Source organism: Microcebus murinus, unplaced genomic scaffold (genome assembly GCF_040939455.1).
Source record: "Microcebus murinus isolate Inina unplaced genomic scaffold, M.murinus_Inina_mat1.0 scaf014_hap2_Mmur4.0, whole genome shotgun sequence".
Taxonomy (NCBI): Eukaryota; Metazoa; Chordata; class Mammalia; order Primates; family Cheirogaleidae; genus Microcebus; species Microcebus murinus.
The window spans coordinates 163,198-184,817 of NW_027438960.1; the positions used below are offsets into that span (position 1 = coordinate 163,198).

Consider the following 21,620-nt stretch of genomic DNA (forward strand, 5'->3'; position numbering starts at 1 on the left):
GGGGGGGCGCAGCTGAAAGGGGTTGTGGGGGAGGGCGGCCCCTGGCTGGGGTCAAAGGGCGAGCGCCCCGCGCGTGCGCAGTCAGCGGCAGCGACGCGCCGGGGGTGGGCAGCGGGTAGGTGAAGGAGGCCGGGCGAGGAGACGAGGGGGGCTGGGAGGGCTCCACCTTGGCGAGTCCAGCCGTGGAGGCGTATCTTGTGTGAGTGAGTGTGAGTGTGTGTGTGTGTGTATAGAGAGACAGCCCCCCGCCCCGCCCCGCCCCGCCCCGCCCATCACCCCCGTCCCTGGGAGCCCGCGGGACCCGGCCGGCGAACTCAACAGGCCCGGCCCGCCGCGGGGCCTGGGGCGGGAGGCGGCGGCGGCCGCCGTCTAGGGCCACACCACCCTGAACGCCCCCGATCTCGTCTGGTCTCGGAAGCTAAGCAGGGTCGGGCCTGGCTAGTGCTTGGATGGGAGACCGCCTGGGAATACCGGGTGCCACAGGCTGCTTCTTTTTTTTTTTTTTTTGCCTCTTGTTCTGTCCCCTTTCTGGGAGCGCGGCGGCGGCCCGGGGTGGGGGTGACCCCAACCCTCAGCGCCCGCCGCGGTGCCTGGCGCCCCAGCCCGCACCGTGGGGCCTCCTCTTGTCCCAAGCCGCGACACCGCCGCCACGCGGCAGCATGCGTGGCATCTGGACTGTCAGGTCTCAGACCAAAGGTCTGCTCTGTGGGAACCGACACGCTGGAGGAAACCTTGAGAGTCTGAGAGGGGAGGGAGTTCCAGAAGAAGGCCAGGATGTCATTTTGAGGGAGTATGTGACCAGAACTCGTCCCGTTGCTTTGGGGTACTATGGGCTACACGCAGGAATCTTTGGTGGTGGCACCTGATGTTGGGGGATCCGGAGTCACACCCAGACCTGCTCCACAGGCCTCCTTTTACTTTTCTCTTCGGATTCATTATTTTTAAAAAGTGTCTCTTACCTCTATTATTGCATTTCCTTTCCTCTCTCTTTTCAAGCAGATGATGGGAGTACAAGTATTCAGGTGACATGTGTTGCCCGTGCCCCCCTCCCCCCTGTGTTCTTATTCATATACCTCTCATGTTGTTCCAGCGTATTGTGGGGGTACCAATGTTAAGGTCGGGTACGTTGCCCTCTCCAAGCCTCCCCCCTCGGGTCAGAGCTTCAAGTGCGCCCATCCCCCAGTCGGTGCGCACCCACCCCATGCCTAATGGATGTGTATGCCCCTCCCCTCCCCCCACCCGCCCGACACCCACCCGATGAAGGTGATTCCTCTCTGTCCACTTAGGTGTCCATCCGTTCCTACCAGTTTGCTGGTGAGCGCGCTCACGTGGTGCTCGTGTGTCCATTCTTGGGATACTTGGCCTACTGGAACGGGTTCCAGCTCTGGCCAGGAGAACACGAGAGGTGCCCTCTCACCGCTGCTCCTCACAGCCGAATGGCACTCCGTGGTGTCCACGCGCCACATTTTATTAATGCACTCCTGGATGGATGGGCACTCGGGTCGCTTCCACGTCTTTGCGATTGTGAATTGTGCCCTAACTGTCACCCTAACCCTTACCCAGCCCGTCTCCTCTGCCCCTGCCTGACGCACTCCTCCCCGGCCAGGCCCGTCACTGTCCTGGGCCCCCGCCTGACCGGCTCCTCCCCGCCCGGCCTGTCACCGTCCTCTGCCCCTGCCTGACATGCTCCTTCCCGCCCGGCCTCTCACCGTCCTCGGCCCCTGCCTGACCGGCTCCTCCGTCGCCTGGGCCTTCCAAGGGCTTGGTGTGGACGCTGCTTCCAGGAAGCCCTCCAGAAACCCGGCAGCAGGGTGGCCGCAGCAGTCTCCAGCAGCCGTCCCTAAGTCGCGTGAGTGCGGGGGACGTGCCCCCGCTGTGCCCCCGCGGGGGCCCAGCCTGGTGTCTTCCCTGAGGCCCTGCGGCTGCCGGCTGCCGCTCCCGGCAAGGGGAGAGCCGCGGAGGTGGGGACCGCCTCCTCATGGGGACGTACACGCAGCTCTCCACGTCGGATTCCGGGGCTCTCTGTCCTGCCCGAAGGCCCAGCTGGCCTGCGGGTCCTTAGAGTGGCAAAAACATCCGAAAACTGAGACTGAGGGTCCGGTGGGTGTCTGCACTTTTGTGCTGGGCACCCCAGGGAGGCCCGGGGGCTGGCTGGACAACGTGGTCTGCTGGGCGGGGGGGTTGGAGGAGCAACTGATGCCCTTTGCACTTTGGGTAGCAAGAGTCTGAGGTGTCTCTGAGCCCTGTGCCATGTCGGGGGGGGGCGGGGGGGGGCGGGGGGGAGGAGGAGGAGGAGGAGGAGGAGGTGGGAAGGGCCGGGGCCTGCAGTCCTGTTCCCGGGGTGGCACGGCAAGTGGCTTCTTGCACAGGCTGCTTGGCCTGGGCTCCCCGCACCTGGGCCTTTGGAGGACTGGCCCTGTGCTTGCCAACACTTCCTGCAGGGACCCAGAGCTGGGAGGTTGCATCTCTCAGCCCTGGGTCGGGCAGAGCCCCAGCGGGCCATGCCCACCACCTCTCTCAGCACCGGTCCCCCAGAAGGCTCCTTTGGGACCAGGATTCTCTTGCGGTGACTCTTTAAGGTCTGGCCCCTGGATGGAGGGGCACCAGGAGTAGAGGAGCAGGAAGGGGAAGGGGGTGGCCATGCGAGGGGACACTTTGAGGCCAAGTCCCAGCTTCAGCCTGATCCTCCTGGGAACCCCGCTCTGAGACAAGGAGCCGGGCTTCGCATTCCCACAGCAGCCAGTCGTGGGCTGAGGACACCTGGGGCGTTGGGAACTCCCTGGCTTCTCCTTGGTTTAACATCTAGAGCTGCTTGGGAATCGCGCCGCCACACACACCCGAGTGCAGGTGTCTTCCGCACAGACTGCGGGCCTCGCTCTTCTGAAGGCCGCTAGCTCGCCACCCACCCACGGGTGAACCTGGTCAGGGTGCTTTCTCTAAGGGGCAGACTCTTTTCCGGGCGGGCTACCGGTGTCTCTGTTTGCTCGTTTCTTTCTTCCATTTCGGGAAAGTCTTCCTTGCTGGGTGTGGAAATCTCCTATGCCTTCCCTCGCCTATTCTGTCAGCTTGAAAATTCTCTTTCAGTTGCCACCCTCACAGATGGATTAGGAAACTCTTTCCGGTGCACTCATTAGTGAAATGACCTCAATGAAGCTGGAATCCAATATCTAATGGCCGATTTTTAGCGAGTCCACACGCCAGGGTGGTTGGGGGGCAATGCAGCCCCGGCCAGGCCCAGGCCCCTTGGACTGGGCCACAGGAGGACACAGAGGAGGGTCCCGGCCCCCACGAAGCGGTGCCGGCAGTTCTCCACGGGGTTGGGCGTTTTCCAGAGGTAGGAGATGGAGGGGACTGATTTCTTCAGCGCCCCCCAAACCACGCCACCCCACCCCACCCATGGGACACATCCCCAGAGAGAGACGCCCCATACACTGGCTGTGCCCCAGCCCTGGCCCGGGGGAATAGGCGGCAGCCCACCCACAGGGCGAGGGGGGGGGCGCAGCTGAAAGGGGTTGTGGGGGAGGGCGGCCCCTGGCTGGGGTCAAAGGGCGAGCGCCCCGCGCGTGCGCAGTCAGCGGCAGCGACGCGCCGGGGGTGGGCAGCGGGTAGGTGAAGGAGGCCGGGCGAGGAGACGAGGGGGGCTGGGAGGGCTCCACCTTGGCGAGTCCAGCCGTGGAGGCGTATCTTGTGTGAGTGAGTGTGAGTGTGTGTGTGTGTGTATAGAGAGACAGCCCCCCGCCCCGCCCCGCCCCGCCCCGCCCATCACCCCCGTCCCTGGGAGCCCGCGGGACCCGGCCGGCGAACTCAACAGGCCCGGCCCGCCGCGGGGCCTGGGGCGGGAGGCGGCGGCGGCCGCCGTCTAGGGCCACACCACCCTGAACGCCCCCGATCTCGTCTGGTCTCGGAAGCTAAGCAGGGTCGGGCCTGGCTAGTGCTTGGATGGGAGACCGCCTGGGAATACCGGGTGCCACAGGCTGCTTCTTTTTTTTTTTTTTTTTGCCTCTTGTTCTGTCCCCTTTCTGGGAGCGCGGCGGCGGCCCGGGGTGGGGGTGACCCCAACCCTCAGCGCCCGCCGCGGTGCCTGGCGCCCCAGCCCGCACCGTGGGGCCTCCTCTTGTCCCAAGCCGCGACACCGCCGCCACGCGGCAGCATGCGTGGCATCTGGACTGTCAGGTCTCAGACCAAAGGTCTGCTCTGTGGGAACCGACACGCTGGAGGAAACCTTGAGAGTCTGAGAGGGGAGGGAGTTCCAGAAGAAGGCCAGGATGTCATTTTGAGGGAGTATGTGACCAGAACTCGTCCCGTTGCTTTGGGGTACTATGGGCTACACGCAGGAATCTTTGGTGGTGGCACCTGATGTTGGGGGATCCGGAGTCACACCCAGACCTGCTCCACAGGCCTCCTTTTACTTTTCTCTTCGGATTCATTATTTTTAAAAAGTGTCTCTTACCTCTATTATTGCATTTCCTTTCCTCTCTCTTTTCAAGCAGATGATGGGAGTACAAGTATTCAGGTGACATGTGTTGCCCGTGCCCCCCTCCCCCCTGTGTTCTTATTCATATACCTCTCATGTTGTTCCAGCGTATTGTGGGGGTACCAATGTTAAGGTCGGGTACGTTGCCCTCTCCAAGCCTCCCCCCTCGGGTCAGAGCTTCAAGTGCGCCCATCCCCCAGTCGGTGCGCACCCACCCCATGCCTAATGGATGTGTATGCCCCTCCCCTCCCCCCACCCGCCCGACACCCACCCGATGAAGGTGATTCCTCTCTGTCCACTTAGGTGTCCATCCGTTCCTACCAGTTTGCTGGTGAGCGCGCTCACGTGGTGCTCGTGTGTCCATTCTTGGGATACTTGGCCTACTGGAACGGGTTCCAGCTCTGGCCAGGAGAACACGAGAGGTGCCCTCTCACCGCTGCTCCTCACAGCCGAATGGCACTCCGTGGTGTCCACGCGCCACATTTTATTAATGCACTCCTGGATGGATGGGCACTCGGGTCGCTTCCACGTCTTTGCGATTGTGAATTGTGCCCTAACTGTCACCCTAACCCTTACCCAGCCCGTCTCCTCTGCCCCTGCCTGACGCACTCCTCCCCGGCCAGGCCCGTCACTGTCCTGGGCCCCCGCCTGACCGGCTCCTCCCCGCCCGGCCTGTCACCGTCCTCTGCCCCTGCCTGACATGCTCCTTCCCGCCCGGCCTCTCACCGTCCTCGGCCCCTGCCTGACCGGCTCCTCCGTCGCCTGGGCCTTCCAAGGGCTTGGTGTGGACGCTGCTTCCAGGAAGCCCTCCAGAAACCCGGCAGCAGGGTGGCCGCAGCAGTCTCCAGCAGCCGTCCCTAAGTCGCGTGAGTGCGGGGGACGTGCCCCCGCTGTGCCCCCGCGGGGGCCCAGCCTGGTGTCTTCCCTGAGGCCCTGCGGCTGCCGGCTGCCGCTCCCGGCAAGGGGAGAGCCGCGGAGGTGGGGACCGCCTCCTCATGGGGACGTACACGCAGCTCTCCACGTCGGATTCCGGGGCTCTCTGTCCTGCCCGAAGGCCCAGCTGGCCTGCGGGTCCTTAGAGTGGCAAAAACATCCGAAAACTGAGACTGAGGGTCCGGTGGGTGTCTGCACTTTTGTGCTGGGCACCCCAGGGAGGCCCGGGGGCTGGCTGGACAACGTGGTCTGCTGGGCGGGGGGGTTGGAGGAGCAACTGATGCCCTTTGCACTTTGGGTAGCAAGAGTCTGAGGTGTCTCTGAGCCCTGTGCCATGTCGGGGGGGGGCGGGGGGGGCGGGGGGGAGGAGGAGGAGGAGGAGGAGGAGGTGGGAAGGGCCGGGGCCTGCAGTCCTGTTCCCGGGGTGGCACGGCAAGTGGCTTCTTGCACAGGCTGCTTGGCCTGGGCTCCCCGCACCTGGGCCTTTGGAGGACTGGCCCTGTGCTTGCCAACACTTCCTGCAGGGACCCAGAGCTGGGAGGTTGCATCTCTCAGCCCTGGGTCGGGCAGAGCCCCAGCGGGCCATGCCCACCACCTCTCTCAGCACCGGTCCCCCAGAAGGCTCCTTTGGGACCAGGATTCTCTTGCGGTGACTCTTTAAGGTCTGGCCCCTGGATGGAGGGGCACCAGGAGTAGAGGAGCAGGAAGGGGAAGGGGGTGGCCATGCGAGGGGACACTTTGAGGCCAAGTCCCAGCTTCAGCCTGATCCTCCTGGGAACCCCGCTCTGAGACAAGGAGCCGGGCTTCGCATTCCCACAGCAGCCAGTCGTGGGCTGAGGACACCTGGGGCGTTGGGAACTCCCTGGCTTCTCCTTGGTTTAACATCTAGAGCTGCTTGGGAATCGCGCCGCCACACACACCCGAGTGCAGGTGTCTTCCGCACAGACTGCGGGCCTCGCTCTTCTGAAGGCCGCTAGCTCGCCACCCACCCACGGGTGAACCTGGTCAGGGTGCTTTCTCTAAGGGGCAGACTCTTTTCCGGGCGGGCTACCGGTGTCTCTGTTTGCTCGTTTCTTTCTTCCATTTCGGGAAAGTCTTCCTTGCTGGGTGTGGAAATCTCCTATGCCTTCCCTCGCCTATTCTGTCAGCTTGAAAATTCTCTTTCAGTTGCCACCCTCACAGATGGATTAGGAAACTCTTTCCGGTGCACTCATTAGTGAAATGACCTCAATGAAGCTGGAATCCAATATCTAATGGCCGATTTTTAGCGAGTCCACACGCCAGGGTGGTTGGGGGGCAATGCAGCCCCGGCCAGGCCCAGGCCCCTTGGACTGGGCCACAGGAGGACACAGAGGAGGGTCCCGGCCCCCACGAAGCGGTGCCGGCAGTTCTCCACGGGGTTGGGCGTTTTCCAGAGGTAGGAGATGGAGGGGACTGATTTCTTCAGCGCCCCCCAAACCACGCCACCCCACCCCACCCATGGGACACATCCCCAGAGAGAGACGCCCCATACACTGGCTGTGCCCCAGCCCTGGCCCGGGGGAATAGGCGGCAGCCCACCCACAGGGCGAGGGGGGGGGCGCAGCTGAAAGGGGTTGTGGGGGAGGGCGGCCCCTGGCTGGGGTCAAAGGGCGAGCGCCCCGCGCGTGCGCAGTCAGCGGCAGCGACGCGCCGGGGGTGGGCAGCGGGTAGGTGAAGGAGGCCGGGCGAGGAGACGAGGGGGGCTGGGAGGGCTCCACCTTGGCGAGTCCAGCCGTGGAGGCGTATCTTGTGTGAGTGAGTGTGAGTGTGTGTGTGTGTGTGTGTATAGAGAGACAGCCCCCCGCCCCGCCCCGCCCCGCCCATCACCCCCGTCCCTGGGAGCCCGCGGGACCCGGCCGGCGAACTCAACAGGCCCGGCCCGCCGCGGGGCCTGGGGCGGGAGGCGGCGGCGGCCGCCGTCTAGGGCCACACCACCCTGAACGCCCCCGATCTCGTCTGGTCTCGGAAGCTAAGCAGGGTCGGGCCTGGCTAGTGCTTGGATGGGAGACCGCCTGGGAATACCGGGTGCCACAGGCTGCTTCTTTTTTTTTTTTTTTTTGCCTCTTGTTCTGTCCCCTTTCTGGGAGCGCGGCGGCGGCCCGGGGTGGGGGTGACCCCAACCCTCAGCGCCCGCCGCGGTGCCTGGCGCCCCAGCCCGCACCGTGGGGCCTCCTCTTGTCCCAAGCCGCGACACCGCCGCCACGCGGCAGCATGCGTGGCATCTGGACTGTCAGGTCTCAGACCAAAGGTCTGCTCTGTGGGAACCGACACGCTGGAGGAAACCTTGAGAGTCTGAGAGGGGAGGGAGTTCCAGAAGAAGGCCAGGATGTCATTTTGAGGGAGTATGTGACCAGAACTCGTCCCGTTGCTTTTGGGGTACTATGGGCTACACGCAGGAATCTTTGGTGGTGGCACCTGATGTTGGGGGATCCGGAGTCACACCCAGACCTGCTCCACAGGCCTCCTTTTACTTTTCTCTTCGGATTCATTATTTTTAAAAAGTGTCTCTTACCTCTATTATTGCATTTCCTTTCCTCTCTCTTTTCAAGCAGATGATGGGAGTACAAGTATTCAGGTGACATGTGTTGCCCGTGCCCCCCTCCCCCCTGTGTTCTTATTCATATACCTCTCATGTTGTTCCAGCGTATTGTGGGGGTACCAATGTTAAGGTCGGGTACGTTGCCCTCTCCAAGCCTCCCCCCTCGGGTCAGAGCTTCAAGTGCGCCCATCCCCCAGTCGGTGCGCACCCACCCCATGCCTAATGGATGTGTATGCCCCTCCCCTCCCCCCACCCGCCCGACACCCACCCGATGAAGGTGATTCCTCTCTGTCCACTTAGGTGTCCATCCGTTCCTACCAGTTTGCTGGTGAGCGCGCTCACGTGGTGCTCGTGTGTCCATTCTTGGGATACTTGGCCTACTGGAACGGGTTCCAGCTCTGGCCAGGAGAACACGAGAGGTGCCCTCTCACCGCTGCTCCTCACAGCCGAATGGCACTCCGTGGTGTCCACGCGCCACATTTTATTAATGCACTCCTGGATGGATGGGCACTCGGGTCGCTTCCACGTCTTTGCGATTGTGAATTGTGCCCTAACTGTCACCCTAACCCTTACCCAGCCCGTCTCCTCTGCCCCTGCCTGACGCACTCCTCCCCGGCCAGGCCCGTCACTGTCCTGGGCCCCCGCCTGACCGGCTCCTCCCCGCCCGGCCTGTCACCGTCCTCTGCCCCTGCCTGACATGCTCCTTCCCGCCCGGCCTCTCACCGTCCTCGGCCCCTGCCTGACCGGCTCCTCCGTCGCCTGGGCCTTCCAAGGGCTTGGTGTGGACGCTGCTTCCAGGAAGCCCTCCAGAAACCCGGCAGCAGGGTGGCCGCAGCAGTCTCCAGCAGCCGTCCCTAAGTCGCGTGAGTGCGGGGGACGTGCCCCCGCTGTGCCCCCGCGGGGGCCCAGCCTGGTGTCTTCCCTGAGGCCCTGCGGCTGCCGGCTGCCGCTCCCCGCAAGGGGAGAGCCGCGGAGGTGGGGACCGCCTCCTCATGGGGACGTACACGCAGCTCTCCACGTCGGATTCCGGGGCTCTCTGTCCTGCCCGAAGGCCCAGCTGGCCTGCGGGTCCTTAGAGTGGCAAAAACATCCGAAAACTGAGACTGAGGGTCCGGTGGGTGTCTGCACTTTTGTGCTGGGCACCCCAGGGAGGCCCGGGGGCTGGCTGGACAACGTGGTCTGCTGGGCGGGGGGGTTGGAGGAGCAACTGATGCCCTTTGCACTTTGGGTAGCAAGAGTCTGAGGTGTCTCTGAGCCCTGTGCCATGTCGGGGGGGGGCGGGGGGGGCGGGGGGGAGGAGGAGGAGGAGGAGGAGGAGGTGGGAAGGGCCGGGGCCTGCAGTCCTGTTCCCGGGGTGGCACGGCAAGTGGCTTCTTGCACAGGCTGCTTGGCCTGGGCTCCCCGCACCTGGGCCTTTGGAGGACTGGCCCTGTGCTTGCCAACACTTCCTGCAGGGACCCAGAGCTGGGAGGTTGCATCTCTCAGCCCTGGGTCGGGCAGAGCCCCAGCGGGCCATGCCCACCACCTCTCTCAGCACCGGTCCCCCAGAAGGCTCCTTTGGGACCAGGATTCTCTTGCGGTGACTCTTTAAGGTCTGGCCCCTGGATGGAGGGGCACCAGGAGTAGAGGAGCAGGAAGGGGAAGGGGGTGGCCATGCGAGGGGACACTTTGAGGCCAAGTCCCAGCTTCAGCCTGATCCTCCTGGGAACCCCGCTCTGAGACAAGGAGCCGGGCTTCGCATTCCCACAGCAGCCAGTCGTGGGCTGAGGACACCTGGGGCGTTGGGAACTCCCTGGCTTCTCCTTGGTTTAACATCTAGAGCTGCTTGGGAATCGCGCCGCCACACACACCCGAGTGCAGGTGTCTTCCGCACAGACTGCGGGCCTCGCTCTTCTGAAGGCCGCTAGCTCGCCACCCACCCACGGGTGAACCTGGTCAGGGTGCTTTCTCTAAGGGGCAGACTCTTTTCCGGGCGGGCTACCGGTGTCTCTGTTTGCTCGTTTCTTTCTTCCATTTCGGGAAAGTCTTCCTTGCTGGGTGTGGAAATCTCCTATGCCTTCCCTCGCCTATTCTGTCAGCTTGAAAATTCTCTTTCAGTTGCCACCCTCACAGATGGATTAGGAAACTCTTTCCGGTGCACTCATTAGTGAAATGACCTCAATGAAGCTGGAATCCAATATCTAATGGCCGATTTTTAGCGAGTCCACACGCCAGGGTGGTTGGGGGGCAATGCAGCCCCGGCCAGGCCCAGGCCCCTTGGACTGGGCCACAGGAGGACACAGAGGAGGGTCCCGGCCCCCACGAAGCGGTGCCGGCAGTTCTCCACGGGGTTGGGCGTTTTCCAGAGGTAGGAGATGGAGGGGACTGATTTCTTCAGCGCCCCCCAAACCACGCCACCCCACCCCACCCATGGGACACATCCCCAGAGAGAGACGCCCCATACACTGGCTGTGCCCCAGCCCTGGCCCGGGGGAATAGGCGGCAGCCCACCCACAGGGCGAGGGGGGGGGCGCAGCTGAAAGGGGTTGTGGGGGAGGGCGGCCCCTGGCTGGGGTCAAAGGGCGAGCGCCCCGCGCGTGCGCAGTCAGCGGCAGCGACGCGCCGGGGGTGGGCAGCGGGTAGGTGAAGGAGGCCGGGCGAGGAGACGAGGGGGGCTGGGAGGGCTCCACCTTGGCGAGTCCAGCCGTGGAGGCGTATCTTGTGTGAGTGAGTGTGAGTGTGTGTGTGTGTGTATAGAGAGACAGCCCCCCGCCCCGCCCCGCCCCGCCCCGCCCATCACCCCCGTCCCTGGGAGCCCGCGGGACCCGGCCGGCGAACTCAACAGGCCCGGCCCGCCGCGGGGCCTGGGGCGGGAGGCGGCGGCGGCCGCCGTCTAGGGCCACACCACCCTGAACGCCCCCGATCTCGTCTGGTCTCGGAAGCTAAGCAGGGTCGGGCCTGGCTAGTGCTTGGATGGGAGACCGCCTGGGAATACCGGGTGCCACAGGCTGCTTCTTTTTTTTTTTTTTTTGCCTCTTGTTCTGTCCCCTTTCTGGGAGCGCGGCGGCGGCCCGGGGTGGGGGTGACCCCAACCCTCAGCGCCCGCCGCGGTGCCTGGCGCCCCAGCCCGCACCGTGGGGCCTCCTCTTGTCCCAAGCCGCGACACCGCCGCCACGCGGCAGCATGCGTGGCATCTGGACTGTCAGGTCTCAGACCAAAGGTCTGCTCTGTGGGAACCGACACGCTGGAGGAAACCTTGAGAGTCTGAGAGGGGAGGGAGTTCCAGAAGAAGGCCAGGATGTCATTTTGAGGGAGTATGTGACCAGAACTCGTCCCGTTGCTTTGGGGTACTATGGGCTACACGCAGGAATCTTTGGTGGTGGCACCTGATGTTGGGGGATCCGGAGTCACACCCAGACCTGCTCCACAGGCCTCCTTTTACTTTTCTCTTCGGATTCATTATTTTTAAAAAGTGTCTCTTACCTCTATTATTGCATTTCCTTTCCTCTCTCTTTTCAAGCAGATGATGGGAGTACAAGTATTCAGGTGACATGTGTTGCCCGTGCCCCCCTCCCCCCTGTGTTCTTATTCATATACCTCTCATGTTGTTCCAGCGTATTGTGGGGGTACCAATGTTAAGGTCGGGTACGTTGCCCTCTCCAAGCCTCCCCCCTCGGGTCAGAGCTTCAAGTGCGCCCATCCCCCAGTCGGTGCGCACCCACCCCATGCCTAATGGATGTGTATGCCCCTCCCCTCCCCCCACCCGCCCGACACCCACCCGATGAAGGTGATTCCTCTCTGTCCACTTAGGTGTCCATCCGTTCCTACCAGTTTGCTGGTGAGCGCGCTCACGTGGTGCTCGTGTGTCCATTCTTGGGATACTTGGCCTACTGGAACGGGTTCCAGCTCTGGCCAGGAGAACACGAGAGGTGCCCTCTCACCGCTGCTCCTCACAGCCGAATGGCACTCCGTGGTGTCCACGCGCCACATTTTATTAATGCACTCCTGGATGGATGGGCACTCGGGTCGCTTCCACGTCTTTGCGATTGTGAATTGTGCCCTAACTGTCACCCTAACCCTTACCCAGCCCGTCTCCTCTGCCCCTGCCTGACGCACTCCTCCCCGGCCAGGCCCGTCACTGTCCTGGGCCCCCGCCTGACCGGCTCCTCCCCGCCCGGCCTGTCACCGTCCTCTGCCCCTGCCTGACATGCTCCTTCCCGCCCGGCCTCTCACCGTCCTCGGCCCCTGCCTGACCGGCTCCTCCGTCGCCTGGGCCTTCCAAGGGCTTGGTGTGGACGCTGCTTCCAGGAAGCCCTCCAGAAACCCGGCAGCAGGGTGGCCGCAGCAGTCTCCAGCAGCCGTCCCTAAGTCGCGTGAGTGCGGGGGACGTGCCCCCGCTGTGCCCCCGCGGGGGCCCAGCCTGGTGTCTTCCCTGAGGCCCTGCGGCTGCCGGCTGCCGCTCCCCGCAAGGGGAGAGCCGCGGAGGTGGGGACCGCCTCCTCATGGGGACGTACACGCAGCTCTCCACGTCGGATTCCGGGGCTCTCTGTCCTGCCCGAAGGCCCAGCTGGCCTGCGGGTCCTTAGAGTGGCAAAAACATCCGAAAACTGAGACTGAGGGTCCGGTGGGTGTCTGCACTTTTGTGCTGGGCACCCCAGGGAGGCCCGGGGGCTGGCTGGACAACGTGGTCTGCTGGGCGGGGGGGTTGGAGGAGCAACTGATGCCCTTTGCACTTTGGGTAGCAAGAGTCTGAGGTGTCTCTGAGCCCTGTGCCATGTCGGGGGGGGGGCGGGGGGGGCGGGGGGGAGGAGGAGGAGGAGGAGGAGGAGGTGGGAAGGGCCGGGGCCTGCAGTCCTGTTCCCGGGGTGGCACGGCAAGTGGCTTCTTGCACAGGCTGCTTGGCCTGGGCTCCCCGCACCTGGGCCTTTGGAGGACTGGCCCTGTGCTTGCCAACACTTCCTGCAGGGACCCAGAGCTGGGAGGTTGCATCTCTCAGCCCTGGGTCGGGCAGAGCCCCAGCGGGCCATGCCCACCACCTCTCTCAGCACCGGTCCCCCAGAAGGCTCCTTTGGGACCAGGATTCTCTTGCGGTGACTCTTTAAGGTCTGGCCCCTGGATGGAGGGGCACCAGGAGTAGAGGAGCAGGAAGGGGAAGGGGGTGGCCATGCGAGGGGACACTTTGAGGCCAAGTCCCAGCTTCAGCCTGATCCTCCTGGGAACCCCGCTCTGAGACAAGGAGCCGGGCTTCGCATTCCCACAGCAGCCAGTCGTGGGCTGAGGACACCTGGGGCGTTGGGAACTCCCTGGCTTCTCCTTGGTTTAACATCTAGAGCTGCTTGGGAATCGCGCCGCCACACACACCCGAGTGCAGGTGTCTTCCGCACAGACTGCGGGCCTCGCTCTTCTGAAGGCCGCTAGCTCGCCACCCACCCACGGGTGAACCTGGTCAGGGTGCTTTCTCTAAGGGGCAGACTCTTTTCCGGGCGGGCTACCGGTGTCTCTGTTTGCTCGTTTCTTTCTTCCATTTCGGGAAAGTCTTCCTTGCTGGGTGTGGAAATCTCCTATGCCTTCCCTCGCCTATTCTGTCAGCTTGAAAATTCTCTTTCAGTTGCCACCCTCACAGATGGATTAGGAAACTCTTTCCGGTGCACTCATTAGTGAAATGACCTCAATGAAGCTGGAATCCAATATCTAATGGCCGATTTTTAGCGAGTCCACACGCCAGGGTGGTTGGGGGGCAATGCAGCCCCGGCCAGGCCCAGGCCCCTTGGACTGGGCCACAGGAGGACACAGAGGAGGGTCCCGGCCCCCACGAAGCGGTGCCGGCAGTTCTCCACGGGGTTGGGCGTTTTCCAGAGGTAGGAGATGGAGGGGACTGATTTCTTCAGCGCCCCCCAAACCACGCCACCCCACCCCACCCATGGGACACATCCCCAGAGAGAGACGCCCCATACACTGGCTGTGCCCCAGCCCTGGCCCGGGGGAATAGGCGGCAGCCCACCCACAGGGCGAGGGGGGGGGCGCAGCTGAAAGGGGTTGTGGGGGAGGGCGGCCCCTGGCTGGGGTCAAAGGGCGAGCGCCCCGCGCGTGCGCAGTCAGCGGCAGCGACGCGCCGGGGGTGGGCAGCGGGTAGGTGAAGGAGGCCGGGCGAGGAGACGAGGGGGGCTGGGAGGGCTCCACCTTGGCGAGTCCAGCCGTGGAGGCGTATCTTGTGTGAGTGAGTGTGAGTGTGTGTGTGTGTGTGTGTATAGAGAGACAGCCCCCCGCCCCGCCCCGCCCCGCCCATCACCCCCGTCCCTGGGAGCCCGCGGGACCCGGCCGGCGAACTCAACAGGCCCGGCCCGCCGCGGGGCCTGGGGCGGGAGGCGGCGGCGGCCGCCGTCTAGGGCCACACCACCCTGAACGCCCCCGATCTCGTCTGGTCTCGGAAGCTAAGCAGGGTCGGGCCTGGCTAGTGCTTGGATGGGAGACCGCCTGGGAATACCGGGTGCCACAGGCTGCTTCTTTTTTTTTTTTTTTTTGCCTCTTGTTCTGTCCCCTTTCTGGGAGCGCGGCGGCGGCCCGGGGTGGGGGTGACCCCAACCCTCAGCGCCCGCCGCGGTGCCTGGCGCCCCAGCCCGCACCGTGGGGCCTCCTCTTGTCCCAAGCCGCGACACCGCCGCCACGCGGCAGCATGCGTGGCATCTGGACTGTCAGGTCTCAGACCAAAGGTCTGCTCTGTGGGAACCGACACGCTGGAGGAAACCTTGAGAGTCTGAGAGGGGAGGGAGTTCCAGAAGAAGGCCAGGATGTCATTTTGAGGGAGTATGTGACCAGAACTCGTCCCGTTGCTTTTGGGGTACTATGGGCTACACGCAGGAATCTTTGGTGGTGGCACCTGATGTTGGGGGATCCGGAGTCACACCCAGACCTGCTCCACAGGCCTCCTTTTACTTTTCTCTTCGGATTCATTATTTTTAAAAAGTGTCTCTTACCTCTATTATTGCATTTCCTTTCCTCTCTCTTTTCAAGCAGATGATGGGAGTACAAGTATTCAGGTGACATGTGTTGCCCGTGCCCCCCTCCCCCCTGTGTTCTTATTCATATACCTCTCATGTTGTTCCAGCGTATTGTGGGGGTACCAATGTTAAGGTCGGGTACGTTGCCCTCTCCAAGCCTCCCCCCTCGGGTCAGAGCTTCAAGTGCGCCCATCCCCCAGTCGGTGCGCACCCACCCCATGCCTAATGGATGTGTATGCCCCTCCCCTCCCCCCACCCGCCCGACACCCACCCGATGAAGGTGATTCCTCTCTGTCCACTTAGGTGTCCATCCGTTCCTACCAGTTTGCTGGTGAGCGCGCTCACGTGGTGCTCGTGTGTCCATTCTTGGGATACTTGGCCTACTGGAACGGGTTCCAGCTCTGGCCAGGAGAACACGAGAGGTGCCCTCTCACCGCTGCTCCTCACAGCCGAATGGCACTCCGTGGTGTCCACGCGCCACATTTTATTAATGCACTCCTGGATGGATGGGCACTCGGGTCGCTTCCACGTCTTTGCGATTGTGAATTGTGCCCTAACTGTCACCCTAACCCTTACCCAGCCCGTCTCCTCTGCCCCTGCCTGACGCACTCCTCCCCGGCCAGGCCCGTCACTGTCCTGGGCCCCCGCCTGACCGGCTCCTCCCCGCCCGGCCTGTCACCGTCCTCTGCCCCTGCCTGACATGCTCCTTCCCGCCCGGCCTCTCACCGTCCTCGGCCCCTGCCTGACCGGCTCCTCCGTCGCCTGGGCCTTCCAAGGGCTTGGTGTGGACGCTGCTTCCAGGAAGCCCTCCAGAAACCCGGCAGCAGGGTGGCCGCAGCAGTCTCCAGCAGCCGTCCCTAAGTCGCGTGAGTGCGGGGGACGTGCCCCCGCTGTGCCCCCGCGGGGGCCCAGCCTGGTGTCTTCCCTGAGGCCCTGCGGCTGCCGGCTGCCGCTCCCCGCAAGGGGAGAGCCGCGGAGGTGGGGACCGCCTCCTCATGGGGACGTACACGCAGCTCTCCACGTCGGATTCCGGGGCTCTCTGTCCTGCCCGAAGGCCCAGCTGGCCTGCGGGTCCTTAGAGTGGCAAAAACATCCGAAAACTGAGACTGAGGGTCCGGTGGGTGTCTGCACTTTTGTGCTGGGCACCCCAGGGAGGCCCGGGGGCTGGCTGGACAACGTGGTCTGCTGGGCGGGGGGGTTGGAGGAGCAACTGATGCCCTTTGCACTTTGGGTAGCAAGAGTCTGAGGTGTCTCTGAGCCCTGTGCCATGTCGGGGGGGGGCGGGGGGGGCGGGGGGGAGGAGGAGGAGGAGGAGGAGGAGGTGGGAAGGGCCGGGGCCTGCAGTCCTGTTCCCGGGGTGGCACGGCAAGTGGCTTCTTGCACAGGCTGCTTGGCCTGGGCTCCCCGCACCTGGGCCTTTGGAGGACTGGCCCTGTGCTTGCCAACACTTCCTGCAGGGACCCAGAGCTGGGAGGTTGCATCTCTCAGCCCTGGGTCGGGCAGAGCCCCAGCGGGCCATGCCCACCACCTCTCTCAGCACCGGTCCCCCAGAAGGCTCCTTTGGGACCAGGATTCTCTTGCGGTGACTCTTTAAGGTCTGGCCCCTGGATGGAGGGGCACCAGGAGTAGAGGAGCAGGAAGGGGAAGGGGGTGGCCATGCGAGGGGACACTTTGAGGCCAAGTCCCAGCTTCAGCCTGATCCTCCTGGGAACCCCGCTCTGAGACAAGGAGCCGGGCTTCGCATTCCCACAGCAGCCAGTCGTGGGCTGAGGACACCTGGGGCGTTGGGAACTCCCTGGCTTCTCCTTGGTTTAACATCTAGAGCTGCTTGGGAATCGCGCCGCCACACACACCCGAGTGCAGGTGTCTTCCGCACAGACTGCGGGCCTCGCTCTTCTGAAGGCCGCTAGCTCGCCACCCACCCACGGGTGAACCTGGTCAGGGTGCTTTCTCTAAGGGGCAGACTCTTTTCCGGGCGGGCTACCGGTGTCTCTGTTTGCTCGTTTCTTTCTTCCATTTCGGGAAAGTCTTCCTTGCTGGGTGTGGAAATCTCCTATGCCTTCCCTCGCCTATTCTGTCAGCTTGAAAATTCTCTTTCAGTTGCCACCCTCACAGATGGATTAGGAAACTCTTTCCGGTGCACTCATTAGTGAAATGACCTCAATGAAGCTGGAATCCAATATCTAATGGCCGATTTTTAGCGAGTCCACACGCCAGGGTGGTTGGGGGGCAATGCAGCCCCGGCCAGGCCCAGGCCCCTTGGACTGGGCCACAGGAGGACACAGAGGAGGGTCCCGGCCCCCACGAAGCGGTGCCGGCAGTTCTCCACGGGGTTGGGCGTTTTCCAGAGGTAGGAGATGGAGGGGACTGATTTCTTCAGCGCCCCCCAAACCACGCCACCCCACCCCACCCATGGGACACATCCCCAGAGAGAGACGCCCCATACACTGGCTGTGCCCCAGCCCTGGCCCGGGGGAATAGGCGGCAGCCCACCCACAGGGCGAGGGGGGGGGCGCAGCTGAAAGGGGTTGTGGGGGAGGGCGGCCCCTGGCTGGGGTCAAAGGGCGAGCGCCCCGCGCGTGCGCAGTCAGCGGCAGCGACGCGCCGGGGGTGGGCAGCGGGTAGGTGAAGGAGGCCGGGCGAGGAGACGAGGGGGGCTGGGAGGGCTCCACCTTGGCGAGTCCAGCCGTGGAGGCGTATCTTGTGTGAGTGAGTGTGAGTGTGTGTGTGTGTGTATAGAGAGACAGCCCCCCGCCCCGCCCCGCCCCGCCCCGCCCATCACCCCCGTCCCTGGGAGCCCGCGGGACCCGGCCGGCGAACTCAACAGGCCCGGCCCGCCGCGGGGCCTGGGGCGGGAGGCGGCGGCGGCCGCCGTCTAGGGCCACACCACCCTGAACGCCCCCGATCTCGTCTGGTCTCGGAAGCTAAGCAGGGTCGGGCCTGGCTAGTGCTTGGATGGGAGACCGCCTGGGAATACCGGGTGCCACAGGCTGCTTCTTTTTTTTTTTTTTTTTGCCTCTTGTTCTGTCCCCTTTCTGGGAGCGCGGCGGCGGCCCGGGGTGGGGGTGACCCCAACCCTCAGCGCCCGCCGCGGTGCCTGGCGCCCCAGCCCGCACCGTGGGGCCTCCTCTTGTCCCAAGCCGCGACACCGCCGCCACGCGGCAGCATGCGTGGCATCTGGACTGTCAGGTCTCAGACCAAAGGTCTGCTCTGTGGGAACCGACACGCTGGAGGAAACCTTGAGAGTCTGAGAGGGGAGGGAGTTCCAGAAGAAGGCCAGGATGTCATTTTGAGGGAGTATGTGACCAGAACTCGTCCCGTTGCTTTGGGGTACTATGGGCTACACGCAGGAATCTTTGGTGGTGGCACCTGATGTTGGGGGATCCGGAGTCACACCCAGACCTGCTCCACAGGCCTCCTTTTACTTTTCTCTTCGGATTCATTATTTTTAAAAAGTGTCTCTTACCTCTATTATTGCATTTCCTTTCCTCTCTCTTTTCAAGCAGATGATGGGAGTACAAGTATTCAGGTGACATGTGTTGCCCGTGCCCCCCTCCCCCCTGTGTTCTTATTCATATACCTCTCATGTTGTTCCAGCGTATTGTGGGGGTACCAATGTTAAGGTCGGGTACGTTGCCCTCTCCAAGCCTCCCCCCTCGGGTCAGAGCTTCAAGTGCGCCCATCCCCCAGTCGGTGCGCACCCACCCCATGCCTAATGGATGTGTATGCCCCTCCCCTCCCCCCACCCGCCCGACACCCACCCGATGAAGGTGATTCCTCTCTGTCCACTTAGGTGTCCATCCGTTCCTACCAGTTTGCTGGTGAGCGCGCTCACGTGGTGCTCGTGTGTCCATTCTTGGGATACTTGGCCTACTGGAACGGGTTCCAGCTCTGGCCAGGAGAACACGAGAGGTGCCCTCTCACCGCTGCTCCTCACAGCCGAATGGCACTCCGTGGTGTCCACGCGCCACATTTTATTAATGCACTCCTGGATGGATGGGCACTCGGGTCGCTTCCACGTCTTTGCGATTGTGAATTGTGCCCTAACTGTCACCCTAACCCTTACCCAGCCCGTCTCCTCTGCCCCTGCCTGACGCACTCCTCCCCGGCCAGGCCCGTCACTGTCCTGGGCCCCCGCCTGACCGGCTCCTCCCCGCCCGGCCTGTCACCGTCCTCTGCCCCTGCCTGACATGCTCCTTCCCGCCCGGCCTCTCACCGTCCTCGGCCCCTGCCTGACCGGCTCCTCCGTCGCCTGGGCCTTCCAAGGGCTTGGTGTGGACGCTGCTTCCAGGAAGCCCTCCAGAAACCCGGCAGCAGGGTGGCCGCAGCAGTCTCCAGCAGCCGTCCCTAAGTCGCGTGAGTGCGGGGGACGTGCCCCCGCTGTGCCCCCGCGGGGGCCCAGCCTGGTGTCTTCCCTGAGGCCCTGCGGCTGCCGGCTGCCGCTCCCGGCAAGGGGAGAGCCGCGGAGGTGGGGACCGCCTCCTCATGGGGACGTACACGCAGCTCTCCACGTCGGATTCCGGGGCTCTCTGTCCTGCCCGAAGGCCCAGCTGGCCTGCGGGTCCTTAGAGTGGCAAAAACATCCGAAAACTGAGACTGAGGGTCCGGTGGGTGTCTGCACTTTTGTGCTGGGCACCCCAGGGAGGCCCGGGGGCTGGCTGGACAACGTGGTCTGCTGGGCGGGGGGGTTGGAGGAGCAACTGATGCCCTTTGCACTTTGGGTAGCAAGAGTCTGAGGTGTCTCTGAGCCCTGTGCCATGTCGGGGGGGGGCGGGGGGGGCGGGGGGGAGGAGGAGGAGGAGGAGGAGGAGGTGGGAAGGGCCGGGGCCTGCAGTCCTGTTCCCGGGGTGGCACGGCAAGTGGCTTCTTGCACAGGCTGCTTGGCCTGGGCTCCCCGCACCTGGGCCTTTGGAGGACTGGCCCTGTGCTTGCCAACACTTCCTGCAGGGACCCAGAGCTGGGAGGTTGCATCTCTCAGCCCTGGGTCGGGCAGAGCCCCAGCGGGCCATGCCCACCACCTCTCTCAGCACCGGTCCCCCAGAAGGCTCCTTTGGGACCAGGATTCTCTTGCGGTGACTCTTTAAGGTCTGGCCCCTGGATGGAGGGGCACCAGGAGTAGAGGAGCAGGAAGGGGAAGGGGGTGGCCATGCGAGGGGACACTTTGAGGCCAAGTCCCAGCTTCAGCCTGATCCTCCTGGGAACCCCGCTCTGAGACAAGGAGCCGGGCTTCGCATTCCCACAGCAGCCAGTCGTGGGCTGAGGACACCTGGGGCGTTGGGAACTCCCTGGCTTCTCCTTGGTTTAACATCTAGAGCTGCTTGGGAATCGCGCCGCCACACACACCCGAGTGCAGGTGTCTTCCGCACAGACTGCGGGCCTCGCTCTTCTGAAGGCCGCTAGCTCGCCACCCACCCACGGGTGAACCTGGTCAGGGTGCTTTCTCTAAGGGGCAGACTCTTTTCCGGGCGGGCTACCGGTGTCTCTGTTTGCTCGTTTCTTTCTTCCATTTCGGGAAAGTCTTCCTTGCTGGGTGTGGAAATCTCCTATGCCTTCCCTCGCCTATTCTGTCAGCTTGAAAATTCTCTTTCAGTTGCCACCCTCACAGATGGATTAGGAAACTCTTTCCGGTGCACTCATTAGTGAAATGACCTCAATGAAGCTGGAATCCAATATCTAATGGCCGATTTTTAGCGAGTCCACACGCCAGGGTGGTTGGGGGGCAATGCAGCCCCGGCCAGGCCCAGGCCCCTTGGACTGGGCCACAGGAGGACACAGAGGAGGGTCCCGGCCCCCACGAAGCGGTGCCGGCAGTTCTCCACGGGGTTGGGCGTTTTCCAGAGGTAGGAGATGGAGGGGACTGATTTCTTCAGCGCCCCCCAAACCACGCCACCCCACCCCACCCATGGGACACATCCCCAGAGAGAGACGCCCCATACACTGGCTGTGCCCCAGCCCTGGCCCGGGGGAATAGGCGGCAGCCCACCCACAGGGCGAGGGGGGGGGCGCAGCTGAAAGGGGTTGTGGGGGAGGGCGGCCCCTGGCTGGGGTCAAAGGGCGAGCGCCCCGCGCGTGCGCAGTCAGCGGCAGCGACGCGCCGGGGGTGGGCAGCGGGTAGGTGAAGGAGGCCGGGCGAGGAGACGAGGGGGGCTGGGAGGGCTCCACCTTGGCGAGTCCAGCCGTGGAGGCGTATCTTGTGTGAGTGAGTGTGAGTGTGTGTGTGTGTGTGTGTATAGAGAGACAGCCCCCCGCCCCGCCCCGCCCCGCCCATCACCCCCGTCCCTGGGAGCCCGCGGGACCCGGCCGGCGAACTCAACAGGCCCGGCCCGCCGCGGGGCCTGGGGCGGGAGGCGGCGGCGGCCGCCGTCTAGGGCCACACCACCCTGAACGCCCCCGATCTCGTCTGGTCTCGGAAGCTAAGCAGGGTCGGGCCTGGCTAGTGCTTGGATGGGAGACCGCCTGGGAATACCGGGTGCCACAGGCTGCTTCTTTTTTTTTTTTTTTTTGCCTCTTGTTCTGTCCCCTTTCTGGGAGCGCGGCGGCGGCCCGGGGTGGGGGTGACCCCAACCCTCAGCGCCCGCCGCGGTGCCTGGCGCCCCAGCCCGCACCGTGGGGCCTCCTCTTGTCCCAAGCCGCGACACCGCCGCCACGCGGCAGCATGCGTGGCATCTGGACTGTC

At 64.0% G+C, this 21,620-nt stretch overlaps 7 pseudogenes; all 7 read left to right on the forward strand.

Moving 5' to 3' along the window:
- The first annotated feature begins 367 nt into the window (after positions 1-367).
- LOC142867189 (uncharacterized) lies at positions 368-486 on the forward strand (annotated as a pseudogene).
- Positions 487-3,857: 3,371 nt separating this feature from the next.
- Positions 3,858-3,976, forward strand: LOC142867190 (uncharacterized; annotated as a pseudogene).
- Positions 3,977-7,346: 3,370 nt separating this feature from the next.
- Positions 7,347-7,465, forward strand: LOC142867191 (uncharacterized; annotated as a pseudogene).
- Positions 7,466-10,837: 3,372 nt separating this feature from the next.
- Positions 10,838-10,956, forward strand: LOC142867192 (uncharacterized; annotated as a pseudogene).
- A 3,370-nt stretch (positions 10,957-14,326) lies between these two features.
- On the forward strand, positions 14,327-14,445 carry LOC142867193 (uncharacterized; annotated as a pseudogene).
- A 3,372-nt stretch (positions 14,446-17,817) lies between these two features.
- LOC142867194 (uncharacterized) lies at positions 17,818-17,936 on the forward strand (annotated as a pseudogene).
- Positions 17,937-21,306: 3,370 nt separating this feature from the next.
- On the forward strand, positions 21,307-21,425 carry LOC142867195 (uncharacterized; annotated as a pseudogene).
- Positions 21,426-21,620: the final 195 nt, after the last annotated feature.